We start from the raw sequence: 20,379 nt of genomic DNA, 5'->3' as shown, positions 1-20,379 counted from the left end.
ACGACCGTACGTTTGAACGATTCTTCTGCATGAACGATTTCTTGAACGTGAAATTTAAAACTTCAGCTTTCGTTTTTCTATCTTCAGCTGCCCACCACGACCACACTGGTCAACAAGTGACTAGATGGAAGCCTTACACCCACTTCGCGATTTTACGTAGGACCGGATCCATGAATGAAACGAATGTTTGTTCCTCTAAGTTCTTAGGTTATTGTGAGTCAAAAGGATGCAAAAGTATAATAGCGTCTTATGGTCATAATCTTATCACAAAATTGGAATATATGAGTCATTTCCAGGAGAGTATCGGCATTAGTCTGAGGAAGCTGAAGCTAAGTATGAGGAACAAAAAACTTTCTGTAGATAAAACCATAACGGGTAGGCTGGCAGACGAAATTATTGATGAATGACGATACTACGGGTTGGCCATTAGGAATAACACTGATGATTTGCTCAGAATGAAGCATGCCGTATGGGCTACCTTCTTCCACAAATAGATGAAAAACTAAATTATCTACTCAGTTCTCCCTCATCAGATACATATTGCACCTTTCGAAACGCTCAGTACTCAAATACTTCATGCATCCATAAACATTCCGTCCCAGCAGCCGCGATGGAAGTCATAAAGCCCATTTATACAGAATTTCACATGCTGACTTGCTGAGGAAGTGTCTGTATGGGCAGACTCAGACTCCAAATGTGTTTCTCAACAATCTCATTTGACCTCGCATGGCATATATTTTTTTTGGAAGGATGACACTAAAAGAGGGGCTATGATGCCGTTGTCGCTTTTAATGATGGCAACACTGGTAGGATGAAAGTGCTACAGTATATCGGATTTAAACCTGGAATAAACTGCATCACAGAACTTTAATGGATGGACAAAATTTATATTGATAAAGCACAATATGTAGCAGAAATGGCCACAAAATGCTCCAGAAAGTAGAAAATATGAACAGTACGATATGCAGTATGATCCAGGGTGCTTCTAGGTCAGTGAAAATAAAAAAAAGAAACATATATTAAGTAGGTTTAAGTTTTTGAAAATATACATTTTCCGTTGTTGCGTTTTTTCCTCGAATCTATGGAACCACTTGGAGTAGAGTATTCAGATTTTCAGGGAGTGACAAGATACATATTCTAAGTTTGCTGAACTAAAATAAAAACGTTATGTTAAATAAAATTAAAATTATTTTGTTGAAATTACACACTTTTTAAAAAAATTAGACGTATATCTTAAAAACTGAATTTCCCAAACCAGTGACTTAAATGCTATTATTTTAGTTGAGTACACTAAGAAATTAGCGTGTAATGTTGTGCAAAAGTTTCATGTCAGTTGCTACAGTGGTTTCTAAAATACATAGAAGCCATGTAACTAAATTTAACATTGTTGAGATAGAGAATTTCAACTCCCCTTAGGAAAATTTGGAAAAAGATTACATTTTAACGTGTTTTTCCACGATATACCTCGATAGGGAATGTAAATCTGGCGGTTTATGTTAGTACGATATGCAACCAGCCGCATTTAGAGATAAATACGATACAGTGTACCATCAACTAGTTCTCGAGCCAGTGCAGACCCATCAGACAGAGGTATCCAAAAAGCAAGTCGTTGCATAACATAGCTACACAAAACGGCCAGTCTAAATGACAGTTGCAGATCGTCATCCACAATGGACATAATGAAACGTAGACCTTTATTGGCGGGTGATATTAAATTGAACTGGGGTGTGTTTTGACTTCGCAACAGCCGCTTGTGGTGTGAAAAACTTCAGCAATGTAAGTAACTTGTTGGTCCGACAAGAAGTAAAAGTATTCAAAATCAGACTGTACGTACAGTAGATTCAAAACCAGAACATGTAAAGATTTAGTATATTCTAAATTCTCCCAGTAACGAACATTAAGGTTTTTGGATGACATTGGTAGTACCTCTTCACCTAAAAAAAATTATTATCAAGGGTCGGCCTAGAATAACGTTACTGATAAACATCGAACATTTTGAATAAACATTTACAAATTTACCGGTAACAATCCTGAAGATTTAAACAGGGTTAGTGGTATTTTTGCTACTGTAGATCATGCGTAAATAAAAAATACACTAGTGTCCATTAGAACGGCAACACAAGGAAGGATGAAAACTTACGAAATTTTGCTTATTTTGCATATGAAGTTGGAAGAATGTAAATTCCTAATTCATATGTGATTTGAGGGTACAAAGAGCGCGAAACTTAGAAAACAGATCTGCCACCTCTGGCAGAAATATTAGCTTTAATCCGGTCGGGCATCAAGTCGAACTGCGCTTGGATGACAGATAAGGGTGTGTCGCACCGTGCTGCTTCTATTATATGCCAGAGTTCATCAATCATAGGGGCTGACGAGTTATGACGTGGCTGTTTTTCGGGAGTACACGACAAGAAGTTTTCGATCATAGATCTGTAGATCGTGATGAGCCGGGCAACAGTCGAACACACTTTCTATCCACATTTATCAGAACAGCATAAGCAACAGGCTGTCTTGTGTTATCTTGTTGAAAAATAACAGCATGGAGAACTCGAATATAGGATACAAGCATCGGTCTAAATACGCCAGAAATATGACACCAACTGTTCTAATTGCAAGATATGGGAACAAAAGGTGATTAAAAGCCACCATCTACCATCACATCAGTTGCAGGGCCCTTATGACTATGAGAAGTGCAATCTGCCAACTTTCGTTCTACTCGGAGCCTCCACACACTGATACGTCCATCTTGATGCTGTACGCAGTATCGGAACTCGTCTGAAAAAGACGGCGTGGTGCCACTACCGTATCCAGTGACGTCGTCGGCGCGTCTCTCTCTCCTGCTGCGTCAAGCAACCCGCAACAGTGGTGGCCGCGCTGACAGTTTTTGGTGCTCCACCCGTCGTAGTACTGTGTTTTCTTGACTACTTTCTGGTGTCCTGCTACCCACTCTGCTGTCCTGTTTTTGCAATAATCTTGTAAGCTGTTATACAGGACAGAGGAAGATGCAGCTACCAAGTGCCCTGTATAAAAGCTTACTAGATTATTGTAAGCCGCGCGGGATTAGCCGAGCGGTCTTAGGCGCTGCGGTCATGGACTGTGCGGCTGATCCCGGCGGAGGTTCGAGTCCTCCCTCGGGCATGGGTGTGTGTGTTTGTCCTTAGAATAATTTAGGTTAAGTGGTGTGTAAGCTTAGGGACTCATGACCTTAGCAGTTAAGTCCCATAAGATTTCACACACATTTGAATTTGATTATTGTAAAAACAGGATAGCAGAGTGGGTAGCAGGAAACCGCGGACTAGTCAAAAAAATAACGAAGGCTGACCTCAACGTTCAACCAGTGGACCAATATTTTGGGACATTGCTATCGATCCACAACCAAGCAACTTGGATACGGATGAGAGGGTAAACGGGGCGATCGTTTATGCAGATGACTTATTAGTTGTGTCAGAAAACTCACGAATGCACCTAGAAAACAGAACTACACAACTTCTCATTAGTAGAAGTGACTGGTATACCCAAAGCAATATCAGCAGATAAAACAGTATAGCTATTACTCAAAGGTATACTGAATCGGAAAAATTTGGAAATTTGTGGCAAGATCTTATGGGAGCAAAAAACTGCTGAGGTCATCGGTCCCTAAGCTTACACACTACTTAATCTAACTTAAACTAACTTACACTAAGGACAACACACACAACCATACCCGAGGGAGGACTCCAACCTCCGACGGGAGGACTGAATCGTAGCCCAATTAATAAACTAGATAGCGTTAACATAAATAGGCAACAAAAAACACTATGTTTGGGAATACATATTGTAGAAAAACGTACTTTCAGTGTGCACACAAGACTGGAAATTGACAAAGCGACGAAACTAATAAACAAACTTGTAATGCCAAATACCACAGGTACCGACTACTTCTGATGATGGTACGTATGTATGACATAGCCCCCTAGGAAGCCAAAATATTATTTGCACCAAGTGCGTGGGCGCAACTTCTGTGTCTAGCGACCTATAGAAACACAGTGAGGCGAGGACAGAGAAGTAAACTACTCAGAATGTCGAGTTCTTTTGGCACCATATCAATAGAAGCCTTGTGTATGGTTCTGGGGACTTGCCCCATTGACATCACTATCCGCCACAGAGCAGCGGCGTACTGGCTAACGAGGGGCAGACACGAAAAGGTTCCAGAAATAACAGGGGAAAACATCGTAGAAATGCGTCAATTAAACAGCTGGGCATTAACAGATGGCAACGGGAGTGGGAGACGCCCGAAAAAGACCGTAGCGTTTTCTCCTTCTTCCCCAATAAAAGGGAACGGCTGAAGCTGAAGAGCATGCGGATCAAAGCTGCGGCATGGTTCACTTTATGACCCGCCACTGCGCATATCCAGCACATTTGAACAGCGTGGGCCTTAGCCAGAGCGCTACTTGTACGTGTGAGGCATATGGTTCTCATGAACTCGTGGCATTACATTACAACACCCGCACACACGTAAGACTTGTAACAGAATATAATGACATAAAGGAAATGTTACGCGACGCAGACAAATGGTGTGGTCGAGGTAACTTCACTGTAAGGTTTCAAGAATGCTGCATGACGTCTATAGACAGAAAATCCACACGGCAGATCTCAAACACACACACAAGAAACACGACAACAGGATCCCTGGAAGGACGCAAACTCAGTCACAGCCACAGGCACTGATACATATGTGGATACAGAAAATGACACAAACACAATAACAACATTAGATACATACTCATAACACAAGGAGTATAACACCTAAAATAGGTAAGATAATTATAAGAAAAGCAGACATAGCATGTGATTGGTTCATGTATTTAAACTGCCTTTTAAATATGACAGCTAAATAATGTAAAGGAAAATGAATAATATAAACAACAAGGCAATCTTAACATCTAAGAAATACGCCATATGAAGAGGCGAGGCTCGAAATTTAAGTTCCGAGGCTTCCTTCCAACCTATGGCACTGGTCATGTCCACAAACGTACAACATAATAGTACACATAGAACATGTAGAACTATATTTAGTTACAGTAACACAAATAGTACAATGGGTATGCCCTACATAAGCACTTAAAAGATGTAATACGTAGAACCAGTTTCTTAGACAGTAGAAACACATACAGAGTTACTTATGATGTATTTTATTTAGTAATGCAAGAACACATAATTTTGTACGCTACTTCAGGTGGGACTGGCTCGATGTTTCTGCCGAGGCCCTGCCATCTGGCATAGCAACACGAAGCATAATTTATATCTTATATTTTGTCTTAACGGTAAACAAAAAGCATTGATTGTTCCTTTCATATCTTTCTATTATTTTCTTCTAAATTACTAAAATTTGTTATTTTTACACTCCGTTTCCCACAACTAATTTAATTTCCTTGTAACTTATTCTTATTACCCTTGTTTTATTGTTCAAAACAAATCATTGCTAGTAATGTGGAACAATATACTATTACGTGTAAAACAATTATTATTATGTACAATCTGCTTTTTAAAATATCAGGCAGCATCCAGAATGAGATTTTCACTCTGCAGTGGAGTGTGCGCTGATATGAAACTTCCTGGCAAATTAAAACTATGTGCCGGACCGAGCGAGGTGGCGCAGTGGTTAGCACACTGGACTCGCATTCGGGAGGACGACGGTTCAATCCCGTCTCCAGCCATCCTGATTTAGGTTTTCCGTGATTTCCCTAAATCGTTTCAGGCAAATGCCGGGATGGTTCCTTTGAAAGGGCACGGCCGATTTCCTTCCCAATCCTTCCCTAACCAGAGCTTGCGCTCCGTCTCTAATGACCTCGTTGTCGACGGGACGTTAAACACTAACCACCACCACCACCTATGTGCCGGACCGAGACTCGAACTCGGGACCTTTGCCTTTCGCGGGCAAGTGCTCTACCAACTGTGGCTAAGGCTGCGGCTAAGCCATGTCTCCGCAATATCCTTTCTTTCAGGAGTGCTAGTTCTGCAAGGTTCGAAGGAGAGCTTCTGTTAAGTTTGGAAGGTAGGAGACGAGGTACTGGCAGAAGTAAAGCTGTGAGGATGGGGCGTGAGTCGTGCTTGGGTAGCTCAGTTGGTAGAGCACTTGCCCGCGAAAGGCAAAGGTCCCGAGTTCGAGTCTCGGTCCGGCACACAGTTTTAATCTGCCAGGAAGTTTCATCAGGCAGCATGTCTTCAAACATGCAATACATGAAATGAATGTCCCTGTGGGTACCTGTCTTACTATGAGAAAGCGAATTTCCTGTATTAAGTGACGTGACGTAGCTCTACGACCTTGCATAACCGACTAGTTCTTGATATGCTACGAATGTATCGCACAGCTCTCTAGGAAGCCATAATATGCACTGCAGCAAGTGCATGGGCGCACCGTCTGTGTCCAGTGACCTATAGAAACACAGTGAGGCGAGGACAGAAGAGTATACTACTCAGAATGTCGGGCGCTTTTGCCACCACATCAACATAAGCCTAGTGTGTGTTCTCTCGGGCTTGCGTCGTGTGCCTATTCAGACCACGAATGGCATTTGATACTGTCCTCCTGAACTCATCGATTCCGTATTCGCATGATGGTCGTTGGATCCCGACCATGAGAGCAACAATATCGTGAAACAATGAACTCTAGTCTCCATAGGCCACAGTCCTGGAACTGTCGAATTGCGGTACGTGTTGACAGATATTGATATGACGTGTAACACGATATTCTTAATTCAAATTCGATTTCTGTATGGGAAGTCCGCTGCTTAAATTTTCCTAGAGTGCTTTCAAACTAAAATTTCCGGTAAAGATAAAAATAGTTATTAAGGATAATACTGAGCCTACTGAAATCCATTTTGTTGGACAGAAAGAGAAACATTCATTTTACGAAATATTGTATAGGAGAATAATTGCATTGTAAAATTAAAAAAAATGTTCAAATGTGTGTGAAATCTTATGGGACTTAACTGCTAAGGTCATCAGTCCCTAAGCTTAGCCGGCCGAAGTGGCCGTGCGGTTAAAGGCGCTGCAGTCTGGAACCGCAAGACCGCTACGGTCGCAGGTTCGAATCCTGCCTCGGGCATGGATGTTTGTGATGTCCTTAGGTTAGTTAGGTTTAACTAGTTCTAAGTTCTAGGGGACTAATGACCTCAGCAGTTGAGTCCCATAGTGCTCAGAGCCCTAAGCTTACACACCACTTAACCTAAATTATCCTAAGGACAAACACACACACCCATGCCCGAGAGAGCACTCGAACCTCCACCGGGACCAGCCACACAGTCCATGACTGCAGTGCCTAAGACCGCTCGGCTAATCGCGCGCGGCGTAAAATAAAATCCCACAAGGAAATTGGAAATTTGTGGAAAGTTCTGCGGGGCCAAACTGCTGAGGTCATCGGTCCCTAGAAAAATCTAACATAAACTAACTTACGCTAAGGACAACACAAACACCCATGCCCAAGGGAGGATTCGAACCTCCGACGGAGGCAGCCGCGCGAACCGTGTCAAGGCGCCTAAGACGGCACGTCTACTCCGCGCGGCCCACAACTGAAAATGATGTTTACATTTGCAGACGACACTGAAACTATATTACTACAATATTTATTTTGTATGTACGCTTATGACATTACACTTAAGCGTCAGTGCTAATAGGGCTCTTAAGCTTGCTCAGGAATGGTAATACCAGTCGGCATGAATGGGATTCTTCCAGTCAAGCACATTAGCCAACGTAGTGGGAAGTCACATTCGGGACTGGACAGCGACGGTAAAGAGATGACCGATAATGCGACCCCGTTCCGGAAAACCGACGCCACTCAAAAGTTACAAAATTACTCCTATAAGCAAAAACTATTAAGCATGGTACACAAATGAAACAAGAACACGTATTTTAGCATATCAGTGTGATGTGTACAATCTTGTCTGTATTCCAAATACTCTGCATCCTACAAGCACTTTAATTACATTTCTTATTATTTTTAATATTTACATTTATTTTGCCTAGTAACAAATGATAGGACACCGGTGATAAGTGGCATTATAACCAAGAATGTTATCCACAATATGTAGGCAACACAAACTTATACCAACTATACCATGACAGCGACATCATTTTTAAATGAATAGTGGCACGTGAATCGGACTTTATTCACGGACTGCGAGTGAACGCCGACACCGAAAACCACGGAGGAGATGTTACTGGATAATATTTGTCACACAATATTATGCACATAAAAATATACAGCATATATGTAAGCATACTTGAGTAGTGATAAATACATGACTTCTGACAAGCAAATCGGAAATCATGCCGCACTCACACGTTACGTTATTACAAAGAAAAACAGCAGTGCAACATCATGATAGGTAGATTTAACACAGACTATTGCTGAAATTATTGGTAATTATATTTAGCCAAAATTAGTATCAGTAGCGTTTTGCATAAATAAATCAGGCGGCAAAGAAGGGACGCGAATTACTAACGATGGCAAACAAAACGATTCGTAATACTTTGTTGGATGTGTATATAGTAGTCGTACAATAAGTGGAAGCTGCGTAATTTATATTTACAGTGAAGTTTGCGCTCTTAGACTAACATTTATTTAAATTCTGTTTATTCCTCATCCAAAGACACATAGTGAGAGGCATTATGAAAGTCAGCGCGCTGAGGCGCTTACTTTGAATATGCGGGTCAACATATAACCCGTATTCCTGAGAGTACACTTGTAAACTACAAGCCATTGCAAAGGATTAGGCAACGTGGACAAATAGGAGCAGAGAGCTGGGTTCTGTGAAGGGGCACTTTTTACAGTGAGAATTTTCGATGGTTGGTCGTGAGGTTCTTTTCTGCTTCAGGAGCAGATATGTTGTGATATTCTCCTGTTGTCTGAAAGTTTCAGAGTGCTGTTTGAAGGTGATAGACCCTGGCCACAGGTTGTCCCACCTCACAAGAACATGAACCGTGATCTGTGGTAAAGAATCGGCGTAATCTATTTAGTAAGCTTTGCCAATGTCTTGAAGTACTGCTGTAACTAGGATACGTTCTGTGTGGACTACATGATCGGTGGTTCCTCAGATCAGTACCCTCATGTACTGAGTAGTTTCCAGTGGAGAATTCAGGCACAGAAGCTCAACACGGTAATTTTCTACACTGAAGAGCCAAAGAAACTGGTGCACCTGCCTAATATCATGTAGGGCCCCCGCGAGCACGCACAAGTGCCGCAACACGACGTGGCATGGATTCGACTAATGTCTGAAGTAGTGCTGGAGGGAATTCACTCCGTGTATCCTGCAGAGCTGTCCATAAATCCATAAGAGTACAAGGGGGTAGAGATCTCTTCTGAACCTCACGTTGCAAGGCATCCAAGATATGGTCAATAATGTTCATGTATGGGGAACTTGGTGGCCAGCGGGCCAGTGGAAGTGTTTAAACTCAGAAGAGTGTTTCTGGAGTCACTCTGTAGCAATTCTGGAAGTGTGGGGTGTCGCATTGTCCTGCTGGAATAGCCCAAGTCCGTCGGAATGCACAATGGACAGGAATGGAAGCAGGTAATCAGATGGGACGTTTTCGTTCTTGTTACCTGTCAGAGTCGTATCTAGACGGATCAAGGTTCCCAACTGCACACGCCCCACACTATTACAGAGCCGCTACCAGCTTGAACAGTCCCCTGCTGACATACGAAGTCCATGGATTCACAAGGTTGTCTCCATACCCGTACACGTACATTCGCTCGATACAATTTGAAACGAGACTCGTCCGACGACGCAACATGTTTCCAGTCAACAGCCCAATGTATGTGTTGCTTTATGTCGTGCAGTCATCAAGGGTACACGTGTGGGTCTTCGGCTCCAAAAGCCCATATCGATGATGTTTCATTGAATGGTTCGCTCGCTGACACTTGTTGATGGCCCAGCATTGAAGTTTACAGCAATCTGCGGAAAGGTTGCACTTCTGCCACGTTGAACGATTCCCTTCAGTGGTCGTTGGTCCCGTTCTTGCAGGATATATTTCCGGCCGCAGCGATGTCGGAGATCTGATGTTTTACCGGATTCCTGATATTCACGGTACATTCGTGAATTGGTCGTAAGGGAAAATCCCCACTTCATCGCTGCCTCGGAGATGTTGTGTCCCTTCCCTCGTGCGCCGACTATAGCACCACGTTCAAACTCACTCCAATCTCGATAACCTACCATTGTAGCAGCAATAACAGATCCAACAACGGCTCCAGACGCTTGCCTTATATAGGCGTTGCCGACCGCAGCGCCGTATTCTGCCTGTTTACATATCTCTGTATTTGGATACGCATACCTATCCAGTTACTTTGGCGCTTCAGTGCAGGTGTACAGGCTCCCACTAGAGAAAAAAGAAGAGCAGAAAAATCGTGTGGTATTATGAAGTGGGAGTACCTTCCCATCCCTATCTCAAATTTCTTCCTCATGTCAACATTATCTGAAAAGGTTAATTTAGCTCGAATTTTTAATTTTCCGTGCTTTATACTGTTATGTCTATACCCAGTTCCAGTAGTAAAATGCCCTTTAAAAAATTGGTGCAAATGTGTTTACTATCTCAGATTAAATTTCACTTTAATATCTTAACCAATTTATATTAACAACTAACGGGATTAAGGCACTTGTCAATAACCCAACTTTGAAATTTCATGATATGAACTCTGCAGCCATATTGCGCTACATATTCTTGAAAATTTATTTCTCTCCTATTTCTGAAAAGCTACGATATCTCTTCATTATGATTATTATATGATAGGAGAGCTCTGTTTGAGAAGAAACCAAAATATTCTTAACAATATTTCATTCAAAGTGATTTGTTTGTAATTAATTAAAATATAATTTAAATTGTTGTTCGCTTAAATTCATTGGACTGTACATGACATTAAGTAAACACTTCGAAATTGTATATCAGAACATGTAGGGGAATATGGGGCTCAGTTTTTAATTTAAGTAATTACAATCGTCTAATGATTTTAATTGTTATTTTGTAAATCCTACATCTAACACTGTACTCGATTGTTTAGTTTTATATAAAAGGGAGGGCATATGAGCCACGCGGAAAAGGCCTTGAGAGAAGCAGTCCGTCAGTGAGTCTGCGTTATTGTCTTTCGAAAGCCGTTTGCGTGAGACTCTTTCGGAGGCTGTCAGACAGAAAATGTATCTTACATCATTCGGTCATAATACAAGACAATAATATACAAGACATAATATAAGACAAGAAATGTGATTTACTCTGTGTTTTATATAAAAATTAGTACATCAGCATCGCCGAACGCTGGGACTTCCTGAAGCAACAACCCCTAAGAATATAAAAGTTCAGTATCTCATCATATGGAGCAACTATGTTATTATGTGAACTTTCATTAAATGTGTTTGAAGTTTTGTAGTTTTCACTCCTCGCCGTACTTGTGAATCGTGAAGGCCCAAACTATTAAGTTGCCCAGATGGTATGATTGAGAATTGACTATTACCACTGTCCAATTATAGACAGAACTACAGAAACTGTATGTTTTATTCTCACTCAGCGTCAGTGGTAATTAAAATGCTTCCCTCGTGTCATACATTTAAGGGTGGCGTTTTAATTGTAGCTCTTAGGAAACCATCTGGGATAGCAGTAGCATCAGGTTTCATATGTTGCTGGCGCTCGTCAGTAGTATCTATACTAAGAAAGGTCATAACAGTGGTATTCTGTCCTCCAGTTTCAGTAAATTCTGTGAGATGCATTTTTGTATGTACATATATTCCACTAGATGTCTGTTGTAATACATAAATAAAACTACAAACATATTTACCGAGCATTACTGATGAAGTATGCCTCAGAAGGAAAGAGAATTACAAGATTGAAAATACAATCAACAACGCAACAGCACTTATTGTGATATAATTTATAGTTCATTCAGCAAATGATTACAAACCTGGCTTAATTTGCTGTTCCGGAATTGCGCCGACTTACGTATTGTGTGAGACGTATGCCGGTGAAATTTCACAGTTTCTCTTTACTTGGAAACTCCATTACTACGCACAAATACGTTGGCTGGTAGGAAGTGCCATATTATTTCTGGATACGTGCTGGGCTTCACGTTGCTGCGTCAGCAGACAACCAAGTGCCATCAAGCGAAGTTATGCTGACGACGAATGTTGAAGGCGAGCACACTATGCGGTCTTAGTCACGCTGCGCCCACATCGAAACGTTTCCTTTGCATCCCATCGCTGTGCCAGTGCATACTTCCGCTCCAGTAGGCCTGAAATCTGGTGGAAATGTCATCTTCTGGCGTAGCAATGTGCAATTCCTGCAAATCCGAACTGAGGACTGTAAATCGCTATTACCAGTCCGTCCCATTCGCTTCATGCAACATACGCCATGTTAGAGCGCTCTGTTACCTTGTCTTCACTTGCATTCACGTTGTCTGTAGTACTGACAGCTGTGTCCTGACCTTCATTGCGAAATGCAGTGTCTTATTAGACAGAATACATTGAATAAACTATGTCCTCGTTGAACTACTCAATAACTGCTTGCCTCAAATTTTCGCACTCAGTGGTCATTGGCATAGTTTATAACATGATATGTAAAACACTGAATGTAAAAACATTGTATGTAAAAACAAAAGAAATTTTATGTTTAGAATATTTTTGTTTGAGTTGCCTCCTACTTATCCTCTGCAATATATTAATAGGACCGAGATGAAATTTGTTGATGAATAGGTAGTACAATGTTTGAAATAAACAGAGACACACGAGATATACTGTTGATGAGGCAGTATAGTATTTTGCATGCATGAAAACGAGTCAGAGGCAAATATGTTTGACCTTGAAACCTCCTGGCAGATTAAAACTGTATACCGGACTGAGAATCTAAATCGGGACTTCTGCCCTTCGCAGGCCAGTGCTCTACCGACTGAACTACCCACGACGCCTTTTTAAGCTTCACTTGCGCCAGTACATCATCTCCTACCTTCGAAATTTCGCAGAAGCACTCCTGCGTAGCTAGAAAAGAGTAGCACTCCTGAAAGAAAGAAGACATGGCTTTGCCACAGCCTGGAAGTTTTTTCCAGAACTAAATTTTCGCTCAGGGTAGCTCAGTCGGTGGGTAGAACACTTGCCCGCGAAAGGTCGGGCACAACTTTTAAATACGTCAGGAAGTTTTGTATCAGCGCACACTCTGCTACAGAATTAAAATTTCATTCTACGTTTGACCTTAATGTCTGTAAAGGTCACATAATTCTTTCTGCATACCTTTGAACTTGACATCATTTTCAATACTACGCTTTAACTGGCTAGAGACCAGGGGGGGGGGGGGGTACGAAGCACAACGGGGTTAGCTGGATTTTTTAAATTTATTTTATTTTTGAATCTGCATTCTGCATTGGACCGCCTCCTTTTAATACTACGCTCAGACTGGTTGAGACAAGTGAGGGAGGCAGGATCTTGATAATGTCATAGGAGGCGCGGCTTCGCCACAAAATGTGAACTACGTGGGCGAAAACATAGAAAGTAAACAAAGTGTGTTGGATGGTACATAATTTATACAACTCTTGCACCAAGTTTAACCAATATTGGATCGCCGTGTTTAATCATGCAGATTCATTGTCTTCACCTGTTCTGCAGAGGATTCTGAAGAACCTGCCTCTGACGAATCATCACGTATTTACTTTCTTGAAGCTTTTTTTTCATCTACAGTTTCTGGAGGAGACTGAAAATATCAACTTCAGTTCCGAATGTTTTGTTATAAACTCGACCGGTTTCAGGGAAATTATATTCCCATCTTCAGCTGTACCTGGGATCCATACTGACCAATAAAAGTGAAGTGATGAAAGAGGTGCAGCAACGAATAACAAACGCTAATCGCGTTTTCTTCAGCCTAAACAGTCTATTCAAATCCCGGCTGATATCGCTAAAAACAAGATTCGGCTGTACAGGACATTAGTGCGGCCGGTACTTTTATATGGTTGTGAAACCTGGGCAACTTCAGCAACAACTGAAGAAGCAATTTGTGCGTTCGAGAGGAAGGTAATTCGAAAGGTATATGGATCCGTCTGCAATACCATGGAAGGTAAATGGGAACGAAGAACAAAAGAAGACCTTTACCAGCGGTATGGAAAGCCACATATCGGCAGAATATTGGGACAGAAGAGGCTGCAGTGGTTTGGCCACATCTTCCGAGCCGGTGGATCCCTCCCTAACCGTGTTCTCCGCCTCCAACCTGCTGGGAGACGCCCAGAGGGACGACCGACGACGCGGTGGAAGCATCGGGCACTGGCAATACTCAAACAAATGGAGCCGACAGCGGTAAAAGATGAGGCTGATGACCGAAAACGATTGGCGGCCATCTGCAATAAATGTCTTCTATACTGAGATTGTGACTGACTGACGCTTTTTTTTTTCTTTTTCTTTTTGTAATGAGTACCTTTGCAAATTTTTATAATGTGCAACTTGTTATATTCCTTTTTTGTTGTGGTTTTTATCCTTTTTTATTCTACTGTAGGCCTTAAAGGCACGTAAATGCAATAAATGATGATGAATATGATCAGGTGTATAAATTCAGGTGTATAAATTTGGTACTCTGCTGTGACGTGGTCGCATGCCGTGGACGCTCGACTGCACTGTACACCAGGCGGACCTGACAATGTGATAGACCAGAAAGATCTCCGTCACGTCTGCCTGTTGTACAGTGCAGTCTAGCGCCCATAGCATTCAATCATCTCACAGCTGACTGCAAAATTTGTACACCCGAAGATGGGAATGTAATTTTATCCAAACCGGTCGTGTTTGTAATAAAGCAGTCACAGCTGAAGCGGATATTTTTAATCTCACCATGCAACGCAGTTGCGGATGTTCTGTAACCAAAATCCTATTGTTTCTGGAGATGTAAAAATAGCGCTTTCTGATTCCTGGGTGAATATTCTGGTGTGGACTTCTTTAGAGAGGGCAACAGTTGCTGATATGAGACAGAAGAACCTGGCCTAGAAATGTTATCACGGACTGGAGTAGCAGCAGGTGACAGAGGATGAAGTTAAATTTCCTTTGATTTCACAAGCTGCGACATTGTCGCGAATAAAACAGTGGCCCGCACTGACAATAATTTTCCTTTAATTTATGTCTATGGTCACAAACTTTTTGTTAACAGATTACCGGTTTCGATCTATAATGACCATCATCAGATCTGCAGCAAAAATGAGAAAAAACGTAAATACACTCGCAGATTGTCTACAGCTCAAAAACAATAAATAGACCATAATGAAAAGTACTGCTGACAAATATATGCATTTGTGCGCTTTAAGTATGAAGAGGCACACCTGCTTTATAAAAACAAAGTCCTGATGTACTGATGCCATAGTGGCATCGTCAAATGTTAAATGCAAAATCAGCACCAGCATCGTCAAATATATATAAATAACATCCTGTGCACGAGTCATGTTGTTAGTAGCACCACTGTTCAAAACAAGCTGCCATACAGTAGCCACAAGATTTGTGTTGTAAGTTCACCAGATGTCGCTAATGTCGACATACACCAGTTTTCAATAATTAATAATTATAATTAATAATAGTAATTCAATAATTAATTGAACAGCGTAAAATAAAGTGGGATACAATAGTTGAAGTCTGTAATGAGTTTATAACGTATAAAAGGCATTACAGTAATAAAAAGCGATGAAATAGAACACGAGAGTAGCTCCAGGAAGACTCTTCTGAATTTAAATACTTCCGCAGCCCACCAAACTCCCCACACATGAACGTTTTTGAGTATATCTGGGGTGCCTAAAAACATGCTGTTCTGAAGAGATCTCCACCCCTCATACTCTTACAGATTTATGGACAACCCTGAGGGATTCATGATGTCAGTTCCTTCCAGCACTACCGATACTTCAGACATTTGTCGTGTCCATGCCACATCATCTTGCTGCACTTCTGTGCGCTTACAGATATCCTACAAGATATTAGACAGGTATACCAGTTTCTTTGACTCTTCTGTGCATTTTCAGGCATCCATGCCAGACATCTGCAATAACTGCCTGTATTATAATGCTTTAAGTACAGTAACCGTATGCTGTTGTACATTTGCTACATTGACCAGGCAAGGAGTTGTATCATTAGGAGTAAGGTGAAATATACAGTATGGAAGTGTAGTGGAAACATAGCTCTTAAAACTTTTACTTGGAGTCTGAAAGTAGGAAATTTACTTAGATATTGGAAGATTTCTTAATATATTCTGCACAGGACCAATGACTTTAAGAGGTTGGAAGTTATTTCAGAAAAGAACATGCAGGATGGCATAACATGTGAGCTTACTTTTGCAGAGCAGAATTAGGTGTTAAAACTAAGGCCCTCCACATAATGATGAAGCTTTGTCATTTCTCCTGAAAAGCTAATGATAGGTTTTCCTGAAAAGCTAACGATGGGTTTGATATGTGCATTCAGAATGGGACTTGTTCTTTGAAAGTGTCAAAAGACTAAGTAAGGAAGCATTATCACCTGACCATTACAAAAATTATTTAGAGCCATAACACGATTTCAGTATTAAGAAGATAATCACAAGCCCAACTGAAACTGACAAATGGCAAGTGCTATTCCATTCAAATAGTTTCCTGTACACTGTGATCACTACAGACAGTACTTGTTTTCAAAAATACAGTTTCAATTTAGTTACTTTCTGTTGTTATACTTTGTGTGAAAGTCAAGTGTGTGTGTGTGTGTGTGTGTGTGTGTGTGTGTGTGTGTGTGTGAGAGAGAGAGAGAGAGAGAGAGAGAGAGAGAGAGAGAGAGAGAGAGAGAGAGAGGTGGGGAGGGGAGGGAGGGAGGGAGAGAGAGAGAGAGAGAGAGAGAGAGAGAGAGAGAGAGAGAGAGTGAGGAGGGGGGGGGGGGAGCAATCAAAATGCAAAATGTTACTTTCCTTATGGTATCTTAGATAAACATGCAGCACAGGCAGTCAGTTGTAAGTAATGCTTATCTGTTTGGAATAATTACCAGGTCAGATTAAAGGAGGGCAGCAAATCAATTCAGAGATGTGCTTCTAGATTTGTGACCAGTAGTTTTGATAACTTACAAGTGTTATGGAGGTGCTTAGTGAGCACACGTGGTAATCCCTTGACGGAAGATGATGCTCATTTTGGAAAACACTTTTGAGAATATTTAGAGAAGGGCTATTTGCAGCTAACTGAAGAATGATTTTACTGCCACCAACATACATTTTGCATAACGACTATGAAGACAAAACGTGAGAAATTAGTACTCATGCAGAGGCATTGAAACAGCCATTTTTCCCTCACTCCATTTGCTAGTGGAATAGGAAAGGAAATTACTAAAAGTGGATGGTACCCTCTGGTACCCTTGGCACCCTCTGGAATACTCCTTTAATGTGACTTGTGGAGCATGTATGTAGATGTAGATGTAGAATTGAGACTAGCCATTCCTTCACAGAAGAAGAACTTGCCTGGACAAGAAGTCACTGCTCCCATGTTTCAAGTGACTGAGCCAAATGTTCAGCAAACAAGAAGTATTAAAAGCTAACAGCATTCCACTCAGCAAAAAGAGAAGGCAATGAAGAAGGAAATAATTCATGATCATCTTAAGAAATTGTGGCCATTGAGGAAGAATTCTTGTACAGTAAATTCATTAGCAATGAATGTGACTAAACCTATGTTTAAATTAAAATATTGGTTTAGAAACCAATAATACACAAAACTGATCAAAATAACACAAATATGACTTTATTCATAAACCTCTGAACTATAAATTAAATAAGCCTTTCATGACTGCAAATAACAAGACAAAGGAGTCATACACTGAAGGTGCAATGTAAGTGATACACAGAACAACTGATGTCAGCACTACAAACTAAAAGAACATAGTGAGAGTGAGTCAATGCTACTCCAAGTGCTTGTAGGCACAAGTTGACCGTAGTTGGTGCGGCCAACACTGTGCCGTGTGCACACGTTCTACAGGTGGCCTCTAGCAGCTGGTGCACACTGATACAATTGACATTCCTTTAAGAACATAAGCGCAGTGACGTTACATGTTGTGCTCTGATACTCACATGTTCTAGTAGCAGGATGCAGTAACCAGTGAGTCTTAGAAAATTCTTTAAGGTCCTAAGCCCTATGAAGGTAAAATCCTCATCTGTAGCCCTCTGTGGCAGAGGATGGATACACAGAGAGGGACCAAATGAATGTCAGGACAATCATTCCCCCAAATTTTGTTTGGACAGGGACATAGATATCCTAAAGGTAAGAAATTGGCCTCTGAAAGCATATGGTCAGATTTAGGCAGAATAGAAACGCCTTGTAGTAAGACATTGGTCCCACATTCAGGAGGGATGGGGGTTGAAATCCCCCCTGGCCACCTCCATTTAGGTTTTCTGTGATTTTTGAAATTATTCATGGCATATTTCTGTATGGTAATAAACAAATCCATTGCAAACCCTAAATGTGTGCTGTCAATGAAGCTTGTTTTTTAATAAGCACTGTCAAGTTTCTTGCACTTCATTTATTAATTTAGTTTTATGTTAATGTAACTTGTGAATAAGCAGTAAAATGTTATTCTGATACTCTCCTTAGTGTGTTAGCAGAATCTGTACATGGTTGGCAGCATTTCTAAGAAATCATTTGTCATGTATGTTCACTATGAATAATTTGACTAGATCAATGAAGCAGTATGATTCCCTTGTTTGGTTAGCTCATGTTAATTAATTCTATATGTGTGTGTGTGTGTGTGTGTGTGTGTGTGTGTGTGTGTGTGTGTGTGAGTGTAAGTGTGTGTGCACGCAACTGGGTGTGTGGGTGGGTTCGTCAATGTGTGTGTGCGTGTGTGTGTATGGGTGGTTGGAAGGGTTGCAACTGTCTGGCCTGTTACAGATTAATAAGTGCTGCAATGACTTAATGATAATAGAAACTGAAGAGATCTCTATCTCTGACATTCATATAAATTAAACACAAGTGAACATCTTCGTCTTATATCTTACACATGTAATTTTCTATTAAAATTCCAATATATGTGGATCAGACATAAAAATTTCTGTGTAGTTTTAAAATATGTAATGCAATATGGCACCAAATTTAATATTTTGAGTAAATTCTTCAACAAATGTATGTCTTAGTGGAGAAGAGTCAGACTATGAATCTGAAGGTCACAATTTCCACGCAGATCAATCCTAGAATTTATGTCTGTAATTTATCACTTTTGTCTCTTATAATGCCAGGTAATGCAAAAATGCTTTGGTGCATCATTGGTATGGAATCCATGCTAAACTACATGTTCCCATGTACCTGGCTGTGAAAGTTACTTCAAACATCAGTGGAAGGTATCAGCAAAAGTTTTACCAGGTAGTTTAACCCACCAGCACTTTTGGCAATAAGTGATAGTAATTTCTCACATGAATTACTTTCACTGAATGAAATGAATAAATTCAACAGGGTTACAAGCATTGGAGATACACACCTAAATAAACACCCTCAAGGGCTGTGTTCAGTGGTACCGGAGTATTATCTGTAAATACTGAGACAATGTAGTATTAGTGCTTCATTTGTCATGGTCATTGGCACTCAATTGCCCCTCTACAGCCAGTATGTTACACTGTAATTTGAATCTGCAGGCAGTAACAGGGCAGAGATCAGAGGTGAACTGTGTGTGCACTTTCATTCCAGGGAAGAACCATGTCCTGCCGATGAGTATGTACTACAGTTGAACAACTTCAGCTATTTGAACAGAATCACATTATGTCCCAGTGGGAAGCTGGATGGACATTTTAATGAGTTGATGCAAACATTGTGCATTATGTATCAGATTTGTAGGCCACTTTCTGGACATCTCTATAATACAGGCACACCTGAAGATTGAGATTCTGTGAGTGAGCAGTGGCTTGCCAAACATCATCCGCAGAAGAAAAAAATGGTTCAAATGGCTCTGAGCGCTATGGGACTTAACATCTGTGGTCATCAGTCCCCTAGAACTTAGAACTACTTAAACCTAAGTAACCTAAGGACATCACACACATCCATGCCCGAGGCAGGATTCGAACCTGCGACCGTAGCAGTCACGCGGTTCCAGACTGAAGCGCCTAGAACCGCACGGCCACACCGGCCGGCCACAGAAGAAACCAGGGCACATGTTACACCTAATGTGTCAGCAAGGGGCTCTATGAATGCCTGCTTCCACTAGTACTAAGATCACATGTGCCTTTATTCTGGTTACCAATGACACCATGACATCACCAATAATGACTACTCTGGTGTCACAAAAGAGTTTACTGACAAGTGGAATGGTACTCTCTTCAGTGATGGCAGTAGTTATTTTCTGTGTGTCAGTGATGGATGTATGCTAGTACCATGATGATCTGATGAGCGAACCATTCCAGGGTGCATCTGCCCATATGACACAGGTC

The sequence above is a fragment of the Schistocerca nitens genome, chromosome 3, assembly GCF_023898315.1.
Source record: "Schistocerca nitens isolate TAMUIC-IGC-003100 chromosome 3, iqSchNite1.1, whole genome shotgun sequence".
Taxonomy (NCBI): domain Eukaryota; kingdom Metazoa; phylum Arthropoda; class Insecta; order Orthoptera; family Acrididae; genus Schistocerca; species Schistocerca nitens.
The sequence above is the reverse complement of the archived record's forward strand: the minus strand, read 5'-3'. Positions refer to the sequence as shown.